The sequence below is a fragment of the Schistocerca nitens genome, chromosome 1, assembly GCF_023898315.1.
Source record: "Schistocerca nitens isolate TAMUIC-IGC-003100 chromosome 1, iqSchNite1.1, whole genome shotgun sequence".
Classification (NCBI taxonomy): Eukaryota; Metazoa; Arthropoda; class Insecta; order Orthoptera; family Acrididae; genus Schistocerca; species Schistocerca nitens.
Window position 1 is genome coordinate 1266170057 of NC_064614.1, and position 19225 is coordinate 1266189281.

Genomic DNA, 19225 nt, shown 5'->3' on the forward strand with positions numbered 1-19225 from the left:
GTGAGATTGATATAGTACGTACTTACATGCTCTCCTATTTTTGAAGTCCTCGCCTTCAACATTAGGCGAATAGGATGACTGTCATTGTACGTTGGCAGTACAGTACTCCGCGCTCGGGTATTAGTCGGCTGAAGTGGGCGGAGAGAGAGATAAGCAACCGGTGCGGGCGATGTTTAAAAAGCTGCCCATTCAGAATGTCATAATTGCATACTATCAGAACTGTGGCCCAGTGGCCCAAATTCTCCGCCGGGGGGGGGGGGGGGGGGGGGGGGCGGCTCGGCTCGGTTGCCAGGATCGATGTCGTGCACGTGTAATTTTTTTCTCCTTCAAAATATGAGGTCCAGTTGCAGATGATTCTTTGTTAGTAGTACCCTGTACACTGAGTTGACAAACGTCATGTGACACCTCCTAATATCGTGTCGCACATCGTTTCGCCTGGCCTAGTGCCGGAACTTGCCTTGGCGTGCACTCAACACGTCATTGGAAGTCCGCTGAGAAATATTCAGCCATGTGGCCTCTATAGCCGTCCATAATTGCCGATGCGTTGCCGGACAGGATTTTGTGCACGATCCACCTCTCGATTAGTTCGATGGGAAAGTCGGGCTACGTGGTTGGCCAAATGGCTCAAATGGCTCTGAGCACTATGGGACTTAATTTCTGAGGTCATCAGTCCCCTAGAACTTAAAACTACTTAAACTTAACTAACCTAAGGACATCAAACACGTCCATGCCCAAGGCAGGATTCGAACCTGCGACCGTAGTGGTCGTGCGGTTCCAGACTGTAGCTCCTAGAACTCACTCGAATCGCCCAGAATGTTCTTCAAACCAGTCGCTAACAATTGTCGCCCGATGACATGACTCATTGTCATCCATCAAAATTCCATTGTTGTTCGGGAACTGAAGTCCATGAAGGGCTGTAAATTGGATTCGTGTAGCCGAACATAACCATTTCCAGTGAATGATCGGTGTAATTGGACCAGACAAACCATTTCATGTAAACAGAGCCAACATCATTATGAAGCCACCACCATCTTACGCAGTGTCTGTTCATCAGTTGGGTTCAGGGCTTTTTGGTATCTGAACCACACTCGAACCCTACCATCAGCTTTTACCACCTGAAATCGGGTCTAATCTGACCAGACCACGGTTTTCCAGTCGTCTAGGGTCCAACCGATATGATCACGAGCCCTTAAGAGGCGCTAGCATCAATGTCGTGCCGTTAGCAAAGGCGTCGGTCGTGTGCTTCCATAGCCCATTAACGCTAAATTCCGCGCGCATTGTCCCAATGAATATGTTATTCGTACGTTACGCATTGATTTCTGGGGTCAATCCACGCAGTGTTACTTGTCTGTTAGCACTGATTGCACCACGCAAACGCCGCTGTTCTCGGTTGTTACGTGAAGGCCGTCAGCCACTGCGTTCTCCATAGGGAGAGATAATGCCTTGATGTTTGGTATTCTCGGCACACAGTTGACACTCAGATATGGAATTCCCACACGTTTAGCTCTAACTTCGACTCCGCGTTCAGAGCCTTCTAATGCCCATTCTGCGGCCACAATCACGCCGGAAATCTTTTTACACTGATCAGCTGAGTATAAATGACAGCTCCGCCCACGTGTGTGATATCTTATGGGACTTAACTGCTATGGTCATCAGTCCCCAAGTTTACACACTTGTTAACCTCAATTATCCTAAGGACACTCGACCTCCGCAGGAACCAGCCGCACAGTCCATGACTGCAGCGCCCTAGCCCGCTCGGTTAATCCCGCGCGGCCTCCGCTGATGCACAGGCCTTTTGTGCCTCGTGTACGCGATACTACCGCCGTCTGTATATGTGCATATCGCTATCCCGTGACTTTTGTCATCTCGGTGCATATCGGACGGTCATAATTAAACTGTGGCTACTCACAGAGGTCCAGTGTGTGCTGTAATTATCGTAAGGTTGGTTGGTTGGTTTTTTCGGGGAAGGAGACCAGACATCGAGGTCATCGGTCTCATCGGGTTATGGAAGGACGGGGAAGGAAGTCGGCCGTGCCCTTTGAAAGGAACCATCCCGGCATTTGCCTGGAGCGATTTAGGGAAATCACGGAAAACCTAAATCAGGATGGCCGGACGCGGGATTGAACCGTCGTCCTCCCGAATGCGAGTCCAGTGTCTAACCACTGCGCCACCTCGCTCGGTATCGTAAGGCAGTGAAACTTCGTAGATATTCTAATGCATTAATGCAGACTCTGTTTACGCTGGAAAAAGATTATTTCTAATTTTGGCCACCAGGTGCAAATCTGCCGCTGTGAAGGCAAGACAGATGTAAAGAAACGTCTGCATATGTCTGCAAGAAAATCGAAAAGGCAGTATGTTTATTTTATTCTTAACTGACGCTTATATAATTTGTTCACTATGAGCACTGGGCAGGTGGTGGCCAATATTGGAACTTATTTTTCGCAGCCTCTTTCAGGGGCAATATAAAAAATTATAATTTTTAATTTTTTCATGTTTTTATTGTATTAATTTTCATACAGTGAGACAGAAAAATCTATAAATTAAATGAAATATACATAAACTGAACACATACAGGGTGGTTTCAAATGGAGCCACTGCCCGCTAAATGTCATCACTTTTGATGATACAGTAAAAAGCAATTCCTTTCTGCAGATATGCATAAGGCTACCTGGCAGTGACTACATGTCCATCTGCTTGTGTGGGGTTCTTTCTTTGTGCTGCAGTGCACACAGCGCCTTGAGGTTCCATGTTTTGGCAGATATTTTGCTTCCGATATACGTTTCTCATGGGGAACAACACTTTTGAATTTTTTGCAGATCTGACGGTGTACTGGGGTGGCCAGGACTACCTTTGAAGACATTACTGCCTACCAGGTCTGTGGCAACACGTCTTCGAAAATCCTTTAGCACTTGCTTCACAGTTGGATTACATAATCGAAACAGAATAAATGCATTTCCAATAGAAATATCAACTATATACCAAAATATTATTAGCCACCACCTTCGTGATTTCCTGTTTGTTGCATAAAAACTGTTCATCATATCTGCCTTATCGACACATCCCATATTTGCGTTATACGATTTCACTATTTTTTGGCAAGGTACCTTCGTGATTTATCCATCCCTTTCTTTACGGCTGACTTCTTCAACACATACAGGCGAACCAATTGTAGACAGCAACATGACTACAATGAAACTTCCTGCAGATTAAAACTGTGTGCCTGGCCGAGACTCCAACTCAGGACCTTTCCCTTTCGCGGGCAAGTGCTCTACCAACTGAGCTACCCAAGCACGACTCACGCCCCGTCCTCACAGCTTTACTTCCGCCAGTACCTCGTCTCCTACCTTCCAAACTTTACAGAAGCTCTCCTGCGAACCTTGCAGAACTAGCACTCCTGAAAGAACGGATATTGCGGAGACATGGCTTAGCCACAGCCTAGGGGATGTTTCCAGAATTCTCATTCTGTTTGTTTGAATGCGATTCGTCCTTTGAACTTCACCATGCATTCATCTATAGCTTGCTCCTTAGTAGGTGCATAGAGTTCTTTGAAGTTTATCAGTATCTGATTGATTAGTGGACAGATTTTATATAATCTGTCATAATTTCTGCTCTCCCTTGAAGGCATAACAGCGTTGTCACTGATGTCAATATGTGTCAAAACCCAGCTGAACCTTTTTACCGACATTAGTGAGGAAATGTACTCATCTTGGAAGTTCCTTATGGGATGACCAGCAATCACGATAATAACAAGGTTTCTTGATTCCCATTAGAATGTTTATAGCCAAAAATACTTTTAGTTCTGCTTTAGAAAGAGGCCTGAAATTGCCACCTTTCTGTGTTGTTTACAGGTTAGACTCGAAAACTGTGTGTACTAACATAGTGTCACAAAACACAGACACAAAAAAATCTACTGGTTGCATACCTTCACTGTCAATTTTAAGTTTTCCTCGTACACCAGATTCCTCTGAAAAATTGCACTGACATCCTTTCTCCATGGAAAAATTCGCAATGGAAGACAGTGGCAAATCGTAATTAGTGCTGGAACTATCATCACGGTCATTGTCAAAATGGTCCTCACTCTCACTTTCCGAAATAATTTGAGATAAAACAGGTGTTATCGTTCCCAAATCCAGATCACTGTCTTCAGCTAGCACATCACTTTCACTGTCACTGCTAGTGCCAATCTGTGAGTCGGGATCTGAAGGAGTATCTGCGAAAAGGCACTCCAGAATTTCCTCATCCTTTAGTCTGTGAGAATACATCACGTGAAAGTGGAAAAAAAAAAATTCGTCACACCCACTAATGCTGCCGTTACAGGAGCAGTGGTTTCAAATGGAACCACCACAACATTCACGGAAATAAATGGATTATTTTAGTTACTATTGCAGTACATATAGTATTAATGTAAACAGAACAGTATTCTGCATTTAATACATGCATAAAAGTTACCTAATACAGAAGAATACAGTCACAATTTGAAAACAAAGACGTTCGTGCACAGCGTAGAAAAATGGCTTTCCAACTCGCCTCTCTACTTGCTAATATTTACAGATTTTGAAGCGGTTCTAGTGACAGCCGCTAGAGGGCAGCACCAAATAGTCTGCTGAATGGTGTCCCAAATGTAGCCACTGCCCTTTTGCCAAAAAATGAGAAAATTGTAGGTGGTTTCAAACGGAACCACTTCCCCTGAAAGGGTTAATGCATTAGCATATGTACTAATTTTCTCTTCCATATGATAATTGCAGCCCACACTGGTCCTCCGTGTAGAGGCGCACTTTAATTATAACCACAGGGCACTTTCACGATATAATGTGCTCAAGTGTCACCACTGGTACTGTTGTGCTCTTCCTCGTTAGTATAGGCGTCATGTTACCTTTAAAAAGAGCTTCCATCCATTCCACCACTTGCTTTACCTTACGATCGCCTAATGACGATATTTTCTTTTTCTCTACCACATGGAACCACCCAGTTATTCTACTCGGCAGATGGTAATGCCGGGCCGTACTCGTAGTCGGTTCACTGACATGGCCCCTGATTCTCTCTCGAAAGATTTGCACAAGCAAAATAAAATGCTGCCGTTCTCACTCCTGCGTCTCATATTTGTTGTTTCCCTTATTTGACAGGTTATTAAGAAGTATAAGGTCCTCGTTCAGGCCGTGAAGGCTCAGGGGGTGAAGACCGGCCGCCGTGTCATCCTCTGCCTTGTGGCTGCTTCTGGATGCGGTATTGAGGGGCATGTGGTGAGCACACGACTGTGCCGGCCGTTCTGACGACTTTCCAGATCGTGGGGCCGCTACGTCTCACTCAAGCAGCTGCTCAAGTGGCCTCTCGCGGCTGAGTGCACTCCGTACCGGTCGACCCACGAAGAAGAAATACTTGGCAGTACCGGAAATCGAACCTTCGTCCTCCACACAGTAGCGATATACCGTGATCCCAAATACACTCCTGGAAATTCAAATAAGAACACCGTGAATTCATTGTCCCAGGAAGGGGAAACTTTATTGACACGTTCCTGGGGTCAGATACATCACATGATCACACTGACAGAACCACAGGCACATAGACACAGGCAACAGAGCATGCACAATGTCGGCACTAGTACAGTGTATATCCACCTTTCGCAGCAATGCAGGCTGCTATTCTCCCATGGAGACGATCGTAGAGATGCTGGATGTAGTCCTGTGGAACGGCTTGCCATGCCATTTCCACCTGGCGCCTCAGTTGGACCAGCGTTCGTGCTGGACGTGCAGACCGCGTGAGACGACGCTTCATCCAGTCCCAAACATGCTCAATGGGGGACAGATCCGGAGATCTTGCTGGCCAGGGTAGTTGACTTACACCTTCTAGAGCACGTTGGGTGACACGGGATACATGCGGACGTGCATTGTCCTGTTGGAACAGCAAGTTCCCTTGCCGGTCTAGGAATGGTAGAACGATGGGTTCGATGACGGTTTGGATGTACCGTGCACTATTCAGTGTCCCCTCGATTATGTTTAATTTTATTTGTGTGCCAAGTTGTGAGGATTAAAAAAAATAAAAATGAAAAAATAAAACAAAAATTTAAAAAAGGCCAGGATTCGGGACTCGACCCCTACACATCTTGCCTCCCCCCTGCCTGAAAGTGACTATGTCCTTTCTTTCCTTCCTTTACAAGCATTCTTCTTTATCATAAAAAATACCAAAAGTCACGCAACGGAGATATGAAGAAGCGAATCCATGGGTGTAGGTTCGCATCTCTTAACATGCTAATATACACTCCTGGAAATGGAAAAAAGAACACATTGACACCGGTGTGTCAGACCCACCATACTTGCTCCGGACACTGCGAGAGGGCTGTACAAGCAATGATCACACGCACGGCACAGCGGACACACCAGGACCAGCGGTGTTGGCCGTCGAATGGCGCTAGCTGCGCAGCATTTGTGCACCGCCGCCGTCAGTGTCAGCCAGTTTGCCGTGGCATACGGAGCTCCATCGCAGTCTTTAACACTGGTAGCATGCCGCGACAGCGTGGACGTGAACCGGATGTGCAGTTGACGGACTTTGAGCGAGGGCGTATAGTGGGCACGCGGGAGGCCGGGTGGACGTACCGCCGAATTGCTCAACACGTGGGGCTTGAGGTCTCCACAGTACATCGATGTTGTCGCCAGTGGTCGGCGGAAGGTGCACGTGCCCGTCGACCTGGGACCGGACCGCAGCGACGCACGGATGCACGCCAAGACCGTAGGATCCTTAGCAGTGCCGTAGGGGACCGCACCGCCACTTCCCAGCAAATTAGGGTCACTGTTGCTCCTGGGGTATCGGCGAGGACCATTCGCAACCGTCTCCATGAAGCTGGGCTACGGTCCCGCACACCGTTAGGCCGTCTTCCGCTCACGCCCCAACATCGTGCAGCCCGCCTCCAGTGGTGTCGCGACAGGCGTGAATGGAGGGACGAATGGAGACGTGTCGTCTTCAGCGATGAGACTCGCTTCTGCCTTGGTGCCAATGATGGTCGTATGCGTGTTTGGCGCCGTGCAGGTGAGCGCGACAATCAGGACTACATACGACCGAGGCACACAGGGCCAACACCCGGCATCATGGTGTGGGGAGCGATCTCCTACACTGGCCGTACACCACTGGTGATCGTCGAGGGGACACTGAATAGTGCACGGTACATCCAAACCGTCATCGAACCCATCGTTCTACCATTCCTAGACCGGCAAGGGAACTTGCTGTTCCAACAGGACAATGCACGTCCGCATGTATCCCGTGCCACCCAACGTGCTCTAGAAGGTGTAAGTCAACTACCCTGGCCAGCAAGATCTCCGGATCTGTCCCCCATTGAGCATGTTTGGGACTGGATGAAGCGTCGTCTCACGCGGTCTGCACGTCCAGCACGAACGCTGGTCCAACTGAGGCGCCAGGTGGAAATGGCATGGCAAGCCGTTCCACAGGACTACATCCAGCATCTCTACGATCGTCTCCATGGGAGAATAGCAGCCTGCATTGCTGCGAAAGGTGGATATACACTGTACTAGTGCCGACATTGTGCATGCTCTGTTGCCTGTGTCTATGTGCCTGTGGTTCTGTCAGTGTGATCATGTGATGTATCTGACCCCAGGAATGTGTCAATAAAGTTTCCCCTTCCTGGGACAATGAATTCACGGTGTTCTTATTTCAATTTCCAGGAGTGTAACATCTACATCAACAGGAAAGCTGGTGTTCAGTGCGCATTCGAAACTCAAATCACAGACAAATGCGGCATAACGCTGCTATTCGTTGATTGATGCCCATTGCCAGAATGCATTGATTCATCACCCTACTTGTACATGCCTGGTTGAAGTTTGTAATGGACGGGCTTCCTCATATGGTTGTCGAATTCTTATTATTTATCTTACACTATAGCTTATACAGTCATGAAATCAGAGGTCAAACTGAAAGGGAGCAGAAGCTGTCAGAGGTAAGGACCAAGTACTGATTACTGTCTTCCGTAATATTTTTCACTTTTTTAAATTACACCAAGGCGCCGATACTGAGATAATTGAAAGAGAAGTAAGGTAAACAGGACGTGATACCTACACGATTCTATACAGTTCGTAGGAAAGAAAGCGTTCGTCTTTCAGTAGCAGGTCAATGGAGCATCGAAGGCCACGGGGTGTTACGAGAAAGGTGCAGATCGTTAATGTTTCCAAAGTGTCATCGGGGAGACGCACGTCGCCGGTTTGTTGTATAATTATGGAACTCTGATTCTGCTCAAGCTTTTTGCCGATATTGCAGAAGTAAAATCATTTCTATACGAATCTACAACGATTCCGCAAAAAGAAAAGCAAAATATGCCGTAAAATTTAACTCTCTATGTTCGTGTGACTGAGATCCACATAGATGTAACTAACGAAACACGACCTCACGGCGTATCATTCGATACAGGAAGCCACTGACATTTTGTAAACAAAATGTGTGGGCCTACAAAATACTGCACGACCTATGTGACTCGACTCATAACTATCGGTTCGGCTGTGTGTTATATTTAAGCGTGAAGTTTATGTTGCACAACTTGAATTTTAATATACGGTTGTTGTGAACCCGCTTTCATGTTCTTTGTTATTATGTTACTTCGGCATGGTGCTTTCGACATGTAACTTGGAAAGTAATTCCTTGCAATTAATTGTGATTATATTGTGCTTTGAGGTAGTAAGTTTGTGGAGACTTAAGGCGCAAGTGGCATGACTTACAGCTGTTGGCAGTTGACATAGCGAATAAAATTTGAGGCTGGTATCTTATCCTTTGCCATGTGACTATAATTGTCCACGTTAAAGTGAATATTGTGGTATTAACTTAAATTTCAGTCACTAGGAGATAATTTATGCGTGCACTGTTTCAGTATCACAAATGTTTTTGTCATACTGAAAGAGACCCACTTTTCGATCCCCTTTCACAATTTGGAAATTTCGTCACTTGTAATGGGACTGGTTTGTTTCCCGCCTTATTTTTATTATTTCGAGCACATGATGATGCTTGGAGGGAAGCTCGCGAATGTAATTACTGTTTTATTTTGTTTTCGCTTGGAAACGACAGCCTCTTTCCTGTGCCTTTCCTTCTTCCTCAAATAGTAGCACCGACGTTTATCTTGATGTTCGTCTCCTCTTATTCTGAGTTTTAAAAAATCTACAACTCGAACGCCTTCGTGGTTTTTCCGTTTCCCTATATTCTCTCCATTGGCCAGTAGAGCGGTTTCCATCGCATGTCCTTATCTAAAGGCAAAGTGCCGTTCCTGAAGGCACAGTCCTGGGGGAGCCGTGTACAGGACTCGGCTGGTGAGCATGTTTGTGCCTTGGGACGCGTTTAGTGAGCCAGGTCTTTGTAAGACGTGCAAGTCCTGGCACTTCCACGTTCTGCTATCGACTAATTAGGTCGTCTTGATAATATTTGCATGTTAAGATCAAATAACTTCTGAGTAACGGTGAATCTTGTGTCCAGGTGACTATCCATGTGGCGATACCGTGTTCCTTGTTATAACTTTCACGTATCGTGTCTCGAGTTCACTCTTAATTTCCCAGCGTGTCCATGTGGACACAACTGTTCAACAACTTTGATCTTTCTCCATTGTCAGCTAATAATTATTTTTCACGTTAGCACAAATTCATTCTTGTCAGATAGGATTTGAGTTTTTCATTCATTGTTTAAAGATTTATTGTTAACATTCCCATTGTGTTTGTGACAGTCTGTATTGTTAGTACTGCTTTGACAACAGCAATGGAGCAGATTGATGTGAGTGTTGTTTTATGAAGAACTACTCCGTTTTCCCGAGTGAATCTGTTTGCACTAACTCTAAATATGTTTATTGGCAGTTTCGTTTTGGAGAATTTTTATCCATCGATTCACTTTCTGTTTATGAATTGCGTATTTCAGTTGTTTCCATGTTTACACTGTGGGTCAAAAATGATTTCGTCTCTTTTTCTCTTTTATATCTTCACAGGGGCCTCGCAGAATTTTTACAACCAAGTTTGACTGTGTAGGAGTACTTACATATCCTGTTTGAGGAAACAAACACTCCTCAGGCTGAAGGAATTTACAGAGCGCTTCCCGATCCAGCAGTTTTTCCTTTCCCGGGATAGTTTCATTATTGTCACTAAATGGACGGACAATGTTGTAGCATCCATCTCTGAAGGAGTAGAACTTTTATCATGTGCGAACAGAGAGTCTGCAAAGAAGAAAATAATTCAAATAAAGCTCCCTGTGATACTACAGCTTACATTAAACACATGGGGACAATGGACAGGATGGATGAAAATATTGTCGTGTACAGGAAAGGAAAAAGAAATACCTTGGGCTTCACTTTCTTGGTTGATTGAGGCACATGTACATAATGTCAGCGAGTTAAAGACTGGAATAGGAGGTAGGACTACTCAGCTTACATTCAGGAGAGACATTGTAAAAGTATACCTGAACAGGTATACAGGGTGAAGGGAAATTCATGCACTTGGGCATCGCGGTGCGACTCCTCACATGTTAGCGATAAGAAAATGTCTGTCACAAAATTTCGTCTGGCGAGTAGATCCGGCAGAAAAACGACGTTACAGAGTGGCAATCTGGCAACACTGTAACCACATGTATGGTAACTACCTGTGTCAGGAGACGTTAGTCGTGGTGCAGTGGATAGAGTTTTGAGTTAGCATGTAGGAGGTCGATGCTTCGATCCTGAATTGTATATATATAGTAAATGTACAGAAATTGCACCGGGTCCTCTCGAAAACATTTGCACGTACATACTGCCATCGTAGAAATCGTCAGCTTTGAAAGAAGCCCTTTCCACCTCGTGGACGTGAATTTATTCGCACCAGTTCACCTACTAGATGCGAAAGGTGTTTTCTGTGTACCCTCCTCCAGTGGTCCCATAGATTAGTACCAACTATTATTCTTGCTTCGTTCAGGTCCATTACATTTTGTTAGGGCCTTACATTACCAGTAGGACTAGTAACGTACTTTGCGAATAATGCCCAAACTCGGTTACTATTTGTATGTGTTTTAACAATGGTCCCACTAATTATGCCTTTAAAGATTGAGTCTGGTAACCGCATGCTGTTTCGTACGTTACTCAATGCATTATTATTATTATTATTATTATTATCATCATTATTCTTTCTATGAAATTGTCTATTACCTTTAGGGGAACAACGTAATTCGAAACCGAACATTCCACAATTAGCAGTGTCGGGATGAATCATGAGGGGTAATGCGTGCTAGGGGGAATAGCGTGCAGGACTGATGGCGTGTTTATACTGTATGCGCTGTCCACCAGAAAGCGACTAGTTACTTGCGGAGGAACGCGCCCGTGACAGACTCCAGTGTACATACCTACACGTTTCGAATTTTCTCACTGTAAACCTCTAAACCAGTGTGTAAGACGTATGACATACAAAAACGATGAATATGTGGATGTTCTTCTTATCCTTGGTGCACCTGATTGTTCAAATGGCTCTAAGCAGTATTGGACTTAACATCTGAGGTCATCATCAAATGGTTCAAATGGCTCTGAGCACTAAGGGACTTAACATCTGTGGTCATCAGACACCTAGAGCTTAGAACTACTTAAACTTAACTAACCTAAGGACATCACACACATCCATGCCCGAGGCACGATCCGAACCTGCGACCTTAGCAGCAGCGCGGTTCCTCACTCAATCGCCTAGAGCCGCTTGGTCACAGCGGCCGACGGTGCATCTGATAACTGGGCTGGTGTTGCCACTCGTGAATATGCTGCTAGATATCCTCGTCGACGCCATCTAGATAAAAATGTGTTTCGTCATCTGGAGCTGTGTTTTCGATATCACGTTCTCTCCTTCCACCATCGTGTGAAAGAGGTCGTCCACAAACTCCCCATACTCCAGCAACTGAGGAAGCCGTTCTAGAGGTCACACACCAAGAACCTCAGCGAAGAACACGTAGCTCAGCAAGGCAGCTGCACGTCTCGCAAGGCACGGTCATTAGCGGTGTGCACGAACATGGGCTGCACCCCTGTCGTTATGCTTTCACTCCTGCACCCTGCAGATCGCCATCAGCAGATGAAATTCTGTGGATGAACAACCGGAAGCCAACGCTGACTTAATGAACATCGTAATATGGTCGGATGAAGCAGCATTCACTCATGAGGGTGTCTTCAATATGTACAATGCCCACCATTGGTTTGAGGTTAACCTGCAGGTCACCCACGACCGTGGATGTCAAGTTCGCTTTGGTATCAATGCCTGGGCTGGAATATTGGGTGACAATTGTTTGGGCCCCTACATGTTGCCTGACCAGTTGACTGCAGGAAGGTATCATGCATTCCTCTCAAGCTATATGCCTGATGCGCTGGAAGATGTTTCACTACATGTTCGGTAGAGGATATGGTTCCAACATGATGGTGCACGTCCACACTCTGGAATTAATGTGTGACAGTATTTGGGCAGGGAAATGGCTTGGACGTGGAGGTCCAGTTATATGGTCACCGTGTTCACCTGACGTAAATCCCCTGGATTTCTTCCTTTTGCGACACCTGAAGGAGCATGTGTACTCTATTCCGCCGAAAAATGTGGAAGAATTGGTAGCGCATGTTCATGATGCTCTTGTTACTGTGGATGCAGCTTTGCTGCGAAGGGTCCAGAGCTTTACGATCTGGTGGGTTGCGCAATGTTTCGACGTGCAGGAAGGTCGGTTTGAGCATCCGTTGTTCTGAGGACAACTTATTCTGTTCTGAAGGTCATGCACTGCATGATATGAACATTATGATCACTGGTTGCTAATGTGTGGCATCTGAGCGCTCATATTAATGTATTATACGTGACAAGTAATTGCTGTGTTATTGTACTGTGCTATCATCTTTAGCATCTCGAAATTGATACTGTTTTTGTAGTTATTCTGCCCTATAACAGGTCATTTGTTTCAACTGCCTATTTCTTATTTGTCGAACCACGTTTTTCTTATGTTCAGCGTAGCAAAATGTTGTACATTTAGGATACAAGTGACCTAAGAAACAGTGTATATTACAGTATGAAATGTCGGAATGAAATTATCAAATAAAAAAAAAAATGTGTTCCAACCCAGGAATGGTACCTCGATCTCCTGCTTGGTAACCCAAAACTGTCCACTGCACCGACTGTAAAGCTAGAATATTATGTGCTGACAGAGGTAGTTATCAGACATGTGGTTACAGTGTTGCCAGATTGCCACTCTTTAACGTTCTTTTTCCGATGGATGCTCACGCTGGACGAAATTTTGAGAAAGACTATTTTTCTATCGCTGGCATATGACGAGTCTCGCTGCGAAGCCCGAGTCTGCGAATTCGTTCCTTCAGTAAAGATCAGACACTATAATTTAAATTACTCATTCTTTAAGACTCGTACGATTCTTGCACGTGCACTGGGTAGAGTCCATATGAAGGGACGCAGTATAGCAAACAAATTTCCTATTATTAAAATAAATTAATAGGACTGTTTCGTCAATCGGAACCAAACCAAAAAAGAGTAAAGACTCTCAAACAAGGTGGTACTCAAACACTAAATTTTTATAAATCTGAAGTTAGAATGATTCCCCAGTCAATAATCAAGGAATAATGAAAGACGGGAATCATTTTTTGATACAACAGCTGTAGATGCTTATTGATTCTACAGTACATACATTTCAGTAATGCTTTTTTGACAACTTGCATCACATTTAAGATGGCTGAAGGTAGACCACCTGTCCTCCGAAACTGGAAGCATTGTCGATAGAGGTCATTGTGACAGAGGTGTAATTTTATGTAATACATACATTTTATTGCTCATAGCTTCCTTTACGGCGTGTGGAATTACAACAGAAGTGACGAGTGGAAGAGTGGAAGATAGGGATACAAGATTGCCAGAGGCCACAAATGGTGTGTGTGTGTGTGTGTGTGTGTGCGTGTGTGTGCGTGTGTGTGTTGGACAGAGAGAGAGAGAGAGAGAGAGAGAGACGTCCATGTGACTGACAATGATAAGGTACGTTGCGTGCCACGGGGCAACATTCGCACACAGCTGTTCCTCACGTGTCGGTAATCTAGTGTGGATTCCTGCATGTGGCAGCACGCGTCTGTGACGCAGCCGGGGCAGTTAACCCGATGAATATGCAGCGAGGGATGCATATTACCATTTCCAACGAGGGGGAGACCTGCGGTCTCTGCCCACGTACTCCGCACGGAAGGAATCAGAAGAAAAAGCTTACAGATGTCACTGTTGTCCTCGTGGTACCTCTCAACAGTCGGATTTCTGCTTGTTCATCTGTTTGTATTTCAACTACCGACGATAAATTCGCTGCGCATTCACTATCATGTTTCTACAAATGGGCACAGCTGATATATTGACTTGTCCAAAAACACTAATAAGCACTGGTGGGATAGAAAAAGAGCTTCCCATTAACATTTCTCGCTGCAACTGAAAAAGCAGGCTACACAGTTTTCGGACATTCTAAAGGTGCTAGAATTGGTATTTTCCTTCGTAACTCCTTACACCTTCCCATCTAATAGCAGTTCATTAGGAGCCCCGCCACTTCGTCCCCGAATCCTTAACCGAACCGTCTCATTACGTTATAGACAACTTGATGTGTCAAAATTTGACGTTAAGCACGTAACACGTTTGTAGTTGGAGACGCACAACAATAATTACGTTGGTTTTATAAGTTTTAGTTTAACCACCCATAAACTCATCAAGAGTCGAGGAGCATGAAAGGGTAGCAGTGGTTGGGAAGGGAGTGAGACAGGGTTGTAGCGTATCCCCGATGTTATTCAATCTGACCAAGCAGTAAAGAAAGGAAAAGAAAAATTCGGCATAGGAATTAAAATCCATGGAGAAGAAATAAAAACTTTGAGGTTCACCGATGGCATTGTAAGTCTGTCAGAGACAGCAAAGGACTTGGAAGTGCAGTTGAACGGAATGGACAGTGTCTTGAAATGATGTAAGGTGAACATCAACGACATAAAAACGAGGATAATGGAATGTAGTCGAATTAAGTCGGGTGATGTTGAGGAAATTAGATTAGGAAATTAGACACTTAAAGTAGTAAATGAGCTTTGCTATTTGGGGGCAGCAAAATAACTGATGATGGTCGAAGTAGAGAGGATATAAAATGTAGACAGGCAATGGCAAGGAAAGCCTTTCTGTAGAAGAGAAATTTGTTAACATCGAGTATAGATTTAAGTGTCAGGAAGTCGTTTCTGAAAGTATTTGTATGTGACGTAGCCATGTATGGAAGTGAAACACGACCGAGAAATAGTTTGGACAAGAAGAGAATAGAAGCTTTCGAAATGTGGTGCTACAGAAGAATGCTGAAGATTAGATGGGTAGATCACATAACTAATGAGGAGGTACTGAATAGAATTGTGGAGAAGAGAAATTTGTGGCACAACTTGACTAGAAGAAGGAATCGGTTGGTAGGACATGTTCTGAGGCATAAAGGGAGCACCAATTTAGTACTGGAGGGCAGCGTGGAGGGTAAAAATCGTAGAGGGATGTTGTGTCTAGACCATACAGCCTAGACACAATGCTGTAGCCGATAGGGCACGCAATGCTAACGCAGACGGGCGTGAAGTCTGGAACATGAGACTTATAAATGAATAAGAAGAAAAGTACGTTACTTAACTTTTAATTAGTCCTTGGAATACATCTCTCTTGAATATTAGTAAGCTATAGGCACTGATACAAATGGCGCCTTGCTAGGTGGTCGCCAGTTAACTTAGCAGAGGGCTATTCTACTGTCTATCTCTCGGCAAATGAGAGCAAGGCTTAGCACGTCCAATCGCTAGCTATGTTGTCCGTACAACTGGGACGAGGTCTCCTCAGTCTCTCTAGACCTGCCATGTGGTGGCGCTAGGTTTGCGATCACACAGTGGCGACACGCGGGTCCGACATGTACTACAGGACCGCGGCCGATTTAAGTTACCACCTAGTAAGTGTGGTGTCTAGCGGTGACACCACAAGGGAGACCAAGAGATGAATACACTAAGCAGATTCAGAAGGATGTAGGTTGCAGTATGTACTGGGAGATGAAGAAGCTTGCACAGGATGGAGTAGCATACAGAGCTGCATCAAACCAGTATCTGGGCTGAAGACCACAACAACAACAACAACAAGCCTAATGAAAAAGACTTCAGCACTATTTACATTGCTCTGAATGGCTAATTTTTTCCTCAACGATGTGTTGTACAACGACAAAATTTTTGTATGGTGTTGTGTCCTGGCACTGGTCGGACGAAGGTGTGGCCTGTGTGCGGCAATCAGGACGTCGACGACGTTGTAGGCTCAGGTCTACTAAGTTACCTTGAATGGAATGAGACAGAGAAACTCTTCTAGGGCGCTTAGCACAAAACATTTTGGAACGGAGAGTAGTAGTTTTTGGCTTCGTAGGAACTGAATAAGGGTGCGAACACTTGAGGATAGAATTTAAGAATTTATTTCAAACATATTTGGAGAGGTGTCTCATAGTGGCTTTATATCTTGGAAAAGTGAAGAGTACACTTTATATGCTAGTCTTCTCCAGCTACTCCAGTTGCCTGAGTTCTATCTTTCGATTTTAGAAACAAGTGCTCCGCTTGCGACTCTTTCTGACAATACACAATCAAACACTTTAACCCAGTGGGTGGCAAGTGAAGGACAGCACCTGTTCTTCCCTATATTCTGTCACACAGAAAACATCGAATATTACTCGTTGCCACTACTAGCGACAAACTCTACAGAGCTTGTTCTTTTCTGATAAGTAGAAAACTCAAGATAGTAACTGTTAATGGGTACTTATGGAAATCTCAGTTGTCCTCCCTCGAACGTGTACCGACTTCACATAGTTTTTACAGCGTCAGTATCAAAGTGACCACTACATTGACTGCCCCCAACGATTCGACTGTTGTACTGCTCATAGCCGCTTTCTGGTAGTGACCCCTATAACTCACTGTACTGGCTAGGTTTGCTTTGGTCCTGTGCAGTAGTAGCTTGTACAGGGCGAACCAACTAAACCGCGCACCGCAAATATTGCGGAACTGGGAAGTGCTATTGATGTGCGGTTTCCACATGCTGGACTGGTAGCCAGGAGGTCCTCTTGTTAGACAAATACAGATTGTAGTAATACATAGAAAATATATTTTTTGTGCAAACATGCAATGTTTGAAATGGAACAAATGCCAATTGACCTCAAGAACCTAAAAGTAGAATAAACGAGAATGTCAGTGGTGGTGTTCACAGAGTTCTAGTGCCAGTCATTTACGAGATACCGTATTCTGAAACGATCCCACTCCGACACTTGTCTGTATCTTTCAACCTGCGTAGTTGGCAGGTACGATGCATTTATGTTTGCCTACAGTGGGCTTGTGTGTTCCTTCAAATGGCTCTGATCACTGTGGGACTTAACATCTGAGGTCATCAGCCCCCTAGACTTAGAACTACTTGAACCTAAGTAACCCAAAGACATCAGCCCCCTAGACTTAGAACTACTTGAACCTAACTAACCCAAAGACATCACACACATCCATGCCCGAAGCAGGATTCGAACCTGCGACCGTAGCAGCAGCGCGGTTCCGGATTGAAGCACCTAGGGCTCGGTCACAGCGGCCTGCTGTGTTCCTTGAATCCATTGCGACTTACCAGTCAGATGGGATTTACCAATGCAGAAAAAGCCAACATGCTCGTGGTATAAGGAGAATGTAGCAAAAATGCATAACGTTCATGCACGATGTACTCATCAAGATATCCCAATAGGCGTAAACCATCTCGGCAGTCATTTATCAGCCTCTTCAGTCAGTTACGTAAAGGTTGTCGTGTAACACCTAGACAAATAACACAATGAACAACGGACGAGAGGAGAGGGGCAAATTAACGTTCTTGCAGCAGTTGCGGTTGATCTGCGCGTTAGGTCCCGCGCAGTCGCACGTGGAAGGGGCATGAGACAGGCATTCTCCATCGACATAGGTTCCATCGCTATCACATCTCGCTCCATAAAGAGCTGCATTAAAACTATTATGAGAATCGTCTTAACTTCTGTAAATGGGCAATACGATACGGCACTCCAGATGTTTCTTGTATAGTGATGAAGCCACATTTACCAATCATGACCAAGTAAACCGCCGAAACATCCACTGTTGGTATGTTGAAAATCGCCGTCGGCTTTATCAGGTGGAACGTCAGCGTCCATGGAGAGTAAACGTGTGGTGTGGCTTAGTGAACCATCAACTCACAGGCCCGTGCTTCGTAGACGGAACACTTAAAGCGGACAAGCATCGCAGCCAATTAAAAGACCATCTTCCACGGATACTAGACGTTTCTCTGCAGACTAGAAGGAATCTTTGGTACCAACACGATGACTGTCCAGCCTATAGTGAACGAAGTACTACAACTCGCCCTCAGGAATTGTTTCCATGTCGTTGGATTGGGCACAGAGGATCTGTACGCTAGCCGGCCCGTTCCCCCGATTTGACTCCCGTACAAATTTTTCTGTGGGGGAAGGCTGAAAGACGCTGTCCACAAGGATATACCGGCTGTACCCGATGACAAGCAGCGAGGTATTACTGCAGCGTGTTCGGACATCTCCGCTGAAATGCTAGCACGTGTACAGCAGTCGCTCAATATCAAACTGGTAGCGTATATTACCGCTTCTGGTGGTCATTTTGAACACATCCTGTGATTATCAGTTGTCTCGTTATTGGTCAGGATCCACAAAACTAGTGTATGCACTTGTGTTGTTCTTCAGTGTATGCTACCAGAGGTATTGTACCATTATCAGTGTGGGAACGTTTCAAAATACGATATCTCGTAAATGTGAATACTGCGACAAACAGCTATAAGATTCTAATGTACACTTATTTTAGTTTGTTAATGTTAATATGCTTTGTTCCAATTAAAAATGTGTATACTAGCACAAAAAATACGCTTGCCGTGTATTACTAAATCTGCAGATTTGTTAATAACACGAGCCCTTTACTACGAATGCACTCTGTGAAAACCGGACATCAATAGCACTTTCCTTTCACTCAATATTTGCGGTGCAAGCTTTGGGTGATTCACGGTCTGTACTGACCTCTCGGGGACATCTGGAGAGCTCCTCTCGCTCCCCCTTGAACCTTCCGTAATTTCTGGAAACAACGAACCTTACTTGAAATGATTCTCGAACACAGTGGCTTTCCTACCATTTCCGTGTTTGCCTCCGCTGTCTTGTTGCGGGTACCGCTGTTGCCTACAGAGGTGTTACTGCATCTGCAGCGACCGTGGCT